This window comes from Arachis hypogaea, chromosome 15 (assembly GCF_003086295.3).
Source record: "Arachis hypogaea cultivar Tifrunner chromosome 15, arahy.Tifrunner.gnm2.J5K5, whole genome shotgun sequence".
Classification (NCBI taxonomy): Eukaryota; Viridiplantae; Streptophyta; class Magnoliopsida; order Fabales; family Fabaceae; genus Arachis; species Arachis hypogaea.
In genome coordinates, this window is record NC_092050.1 from 150,030,088 (window position 1) to 150,035,294 (window position 5,207).

The 5,207-nt window shown below is 30.0% G+C and overlaps 1 pseudogene; it reads left to right on the top strand.

Annotated features, from left to right (window-relative positions):
* The first annotated feature begins 2,521 nt into the window (after positions 1-2,521).
* Positions 2,522-4,339, top strand: LOC112751281 (protein DETOXIFICATION 51-like; annotated as a pseudogene).
* Positions 4,340-5,207: the final 868 nt, after the last annotated feature.

Consider the following 5,207-nt stretch of genomic DNA (forward strand, 5'->3'; position numbering starts at 1 on the left):
GGTCTCTGATTTAGCGCTAATAATTTTAGAGGACAATTTTAGAGGGAAAATTTTAATAGTGTAACTAAAACTTTAAAAATTAATTTAGTTATAAAAATTATAAGAAAGAATGACATTAATTAAATAGACCAATTAAGTATTAAATGATACAAGTATTCAAAATTACCAGATGGAATTAATTGTTTCTTAAGCTGTGCTCTAAGAACATAGCAATACCCTTTCATTTCATGTAATTAATTATAATTGATTAAATATTTTTAATTTATTACACATATCTAATTACCTAATCAATTTTTATTTTATCATTTTTAATTTGTTTCCAAAAATTCAACTCAAAACTCCATTTTCTACATTTTACTTTCCTTTTTCAAATGCTATCCCTTATGTATTCAAACATGTGCATCAGCTTTCATACTATCCAAATTTAACCTATCATTGCATCAAACAATGCCTATTTAACTTATCACATCTCTTAATTAATATCAAAATCCACTTAACTCTAAAATATATATGCATTTTCAGTAATCAATTGTATTATAATATGTTTTACACAACATTCAAAATCCTTGGATAACCAAACATGAGATATATGTAACTAATGTATAAAATGGGTATTAAAAGATCTTAAAAATATATGCTTTCGGGTAAATTTGATGTTTTTTTATTAGGATTGGATAAATATCATTTTATTTGGATAAAAGAAGATATTTTGGGATATAATTTTGGTAAAAATAATTGATAAATTGAGGGAGAGATTATTTGGGAATGTAGTTTTTTTGTGTGACTATTTGAGAATGTGTTTAATGATTTTGTGAGTTTTTTTTATTTGAAAAATTATGATAATTTATTTAGTAGGTGACACATTTTGGAATTAAAATAATATATATATATATATATATATATATACGTATTTATTGCTGTGATTGAGAAATATCATAATTTTAATAGTTAATTGTTATATTAGAAATTTGATTAATTCTTGGTTAGTTATTTGTTGAGTTCCATTGTCAACCTAGCATTGTTGAAATGTTGTTTTTTTTTTTTTTTTTTTTTTACCAAAGATAAGAGACTCAAACCCGCAACCTCTTAATTGAGTATGGAAAGACTATATCATTTGAGCTATAATTCATTGACATCATTAAAATATTGTTTAATCAATAACTTTTTTTTTTCTTTAATTAATCTTTATAACCTAAAATTAATTATATTATGATAACCTATCAAATTCTGTTTCCAATTTTTTTAAACTTTGATAATAATACATTTTACTTTTAACAAAAATAAAATATTCTCAAATATTATAAAATATGATAAAAATAACAAAAAAATATATTTTTCTATAAATAGTAAATAATTTTTATATTTAAAAAATTACTCATGAATTTGATCCAAATTTTTGTAAGAATATTTGTATAATTATTTAAAAAATAAATACAAAAAATTAGATAAAAATTTGATGTTTGAAATTTTTTTTTTAAGAGTATTCTTAATTATTAACAAAAAATTAAAAAAAAAATTTACCTAGATAAATTTTAAAGACAATTTTTTACTTTTTATCATAAAAAAAATTGTATCAAAATTTAATATCCGAAACATATTTTTAAAAAATATATTTAACATTAGTTATTTTATTACGTTTAAAATATTTTTATCATTTATAAAATAAATGATATTTTTGTCAGTATTTTCAAAAACTTAAAATAATTTTAATAATTTACTCTTTGCTTGTATTAATCTTATATATCCACTTTTGTAATTTTCTAGAAAATTAATGTCTAAAATCATATTTATTTTGATTTTCATTCTTAAAAGCTCTCGTTTCCGTAAGCAGCCGCTTGCTGAATTGCCGGAATATGGGCCAGTGGAGGTGTAATCAAGGATGGAACCACCAAGAGTCAGTAATAAGGAGAGCTTTTACGTTTTAGTACTCTTGATCTTGAAAGCAATCAATTTCAGTTTCTTTACCACTGTATCAGTTTAAATTAGTGTGAATTACCAAGCATGTAAAGAAAGAATACTAAAGGAAAGGAACAAATTTCTCTTAATTTCATTTAAAAAGTATATAATAAAAAAATATATTTATGATATTAATTTAAAAAATAAAAATAATTCATTCCCATACACAAGTCCGTAAGGTTTAAAATGGCTTGAAAATCGAGCATAATAGCTGATGAAATAGGAGTACATGGCAGTACTCAAGATTTTCTCGTTCCATTGGAAATTGTTCCTTTCATTGATACACTCACATTCTGACGTATTGCTTGCTATCTAGTTCACTACGGTAAACAACACACACATGCAATGAAAGCAGAAATTCAAATCAATAATAACCTTTCATTCAAACTTTGTTAATTAAAATAATAATTTTATTGCATGTTGGGCGTGGTCCTTCGATTTTCACCACGCAAGCATACCTATTATCTCTTTTTCATTTCCCAAAAAAAAATTGAAATAAGGAGAAGTGGATGAAGAAGAATAAAAAAAAATTTGCAATTATTTATCAACCTCTCGTAATAATATTTTGATCATCTAACTCGAGCAAAAACATATATATTTTACTGAAAAGAAATAAGAGTATCCTTCTGTAGCTGGTCTCTATTTATACACACACACCAATCTTTCTTCTCACATCTTCTTCATTCACAAATCATAAGGCATAAGTCACACTCAGAAAGAGAAGAATAAGCTTAGCATCCTAGCTAACCTAATGGAAACAAAAACAGAGCATGATCTGTTGTTGGCAGATATGGAGAAGCAAGAACCAGAAGGGTGGACATGTGGCGGAATCTCGGAGGTGATGAAAGAATCAAGGTCTCTAATGGAGTTAGCCCTTCCCATAGCACTAACATCGCTCATTTTCTACCTCCGCTCCATAGTCTCCATGCTCTTCTTGGGCCACCTCGGAGAACTCCAACTAGCTGCCGGCTCGCTCGCCATAGCCTTCGCCAACATCACCGGCTACTCTGTCCTCTCCGGCCTCTCCCTCGGCATGGAACCACTCTGCTCCCAAGCCTTTGGCGCCAAAAACACCAACCTCCTCTCTCTAACCCTCCACCGCTGCATCATCTTCCTCTTAGTGTCTTCCATTCCAATCTCAATCCTCTGGCTGAACATCAACACTATCTTCATCTTCCTCCACCAGCTACCCCAAATCACCCAAATGGCACAAACCTATTTGATGTTCCTCCTCCCTGACCTCGTAACCAACTCCTTTCTTCACCCAATCAGAATCTACCTTCGTGCACAGGGTGTCACCCGCCCTGTCACGCTAGCATCTCTCTTCGGAATGTTTGCTCACTTGCCCTTCAATTTCTTCTTCGTTAAACGCCTACGTTTTGGCCTCGCCGGCGTTGCTGCAGCCTCCGCTGTCTCCAATTTCTCCATCCTTCTGTTTCTGGTTGTTCATGTCTGGATAAGTGGGGTCCATGCTGACACGTGGATGAAGTTGAGCCGAGACTCTTTCTCCGGCTTTAAGCCACTCATTCGGCTTGCTGCGCCGAGTTGTGTGTCAGTTTGTCTAGAGTGGTGGTGGTATGAGATCATGATTGTGCTTTGTGGACTCCTTGTGGATCCCACTGCCACCGTGGCATCCATGGGTGTGCTTATTCAGACCACGGCATTAATCTACGTGTTTCCGTCTTCGTTGGGCTTTGCAGTCTCAACACGTGTTGGAAACGAGCTCGGGGCAAACCGACCTGCAAGGGCCCGCTCTCGGCTGCTATTTCGATTTTTTTTGCAGAAATTTTGGGGTTTGTGGCGGTTATTTTTGCCACTATGATGCGGCATTCGTGGGGGAAAATGTTCACAAATGATGAGAAGATTCTGCGTTTGACAGCGGCTGCACTACCAATTCTCGGGCTATGTGAGCTCGGCAATTGTCCGCAGACGGTGGGGTGTGGTGTCGTTAGAGGAACGGCTCGACCCAACGTGGCGGCGAATGTGAACCTTGGTGCGTTTTATTTGATCGGAATGCCTGTGGCGATTGGGCTTGGATTTTGGCTTGATATAGGATTTTGTGGGCTTTGGTTGGGCTTACTTTCAGCTCAAGTTTGTTGTGCTGCACTAATGTTGTATGTTATTTTGACCACCAATTGGAAGAACCAAGCCCAGCGAGCTCAGTTGTTGACATCTGCTGAGGATATGACAATGAATCCAACTGTCTAAAGCGTATCAATGAGACACTTACCCTTCTATCTGATATTTATCATAGTGTAACTTTATCTAATATTTTGATTTTTGTTTTATTATTATTATTATTATTATTATTATTATTATTATTATTATTATTATTATTATCTTCTATAATAGAAAGAAATGTGAATAATTTTTAGTTTGTTCACTCCTTTATTATTGTTATTATTATTATTGAGAGAAATACGAAAGAATACAAATTAGAGATGGATAAATGACCATTTTATCTTTTCTTACATGTACGTACTATTATGTTAACAATTAATTGTGGATAATAATAATAATAATAATAATAATAATAATAATAATAATAATAATAATAATAATAAGATGACAAGTATATTATGATAAAATAGAAAAAAATATAGGTTTAATTTTTTTGTTAACAAACTATTTTTATAAATTATATTCGATAAAGAATATTTAAAAAAAAATTATAGATAGGATAAGATAAATTTAATAGAGAATGAGAGTACGTGGGAGTACATAGTAATTATAAAAAGATGAATTATAAACCAACAAAAAAATATTGAATTAATAAAATTAAAAATAAATAAAATAGTGTAAGTAGAAGAGTGAATTAAACTTTCATTGAATATTAATTATATTAATTTGATTAAATAAATAATTATATTAATTCAAATAAAATATTATTATATTTTTTATTAGCACCAAAAATATATTTAGAGTATGATCATAAAACTTTATTGAGTAGAGAATGAGATTCTCTCGTACTGCATAAATATTAGTACTATATATACTCCATATACTCCATCGTGTTTAAAAAAAATAAAATCTTATTAGATATGATCTATTAAATTTTTAGATTATATTTTAGAAACGTTGCTAAATTAAAAAAAATTAAAGTTAATTTTAATCCCATATGAAATGTGAAAAATGATATCAACCAAATTTCAATCATACTAAAATTTGAAGATGTTTTACATATATTAAGAAGATTGTAAAACCTTCACGTAAAATTTTTTCAACTCTAATACCATTTTCCAAATTCTCCA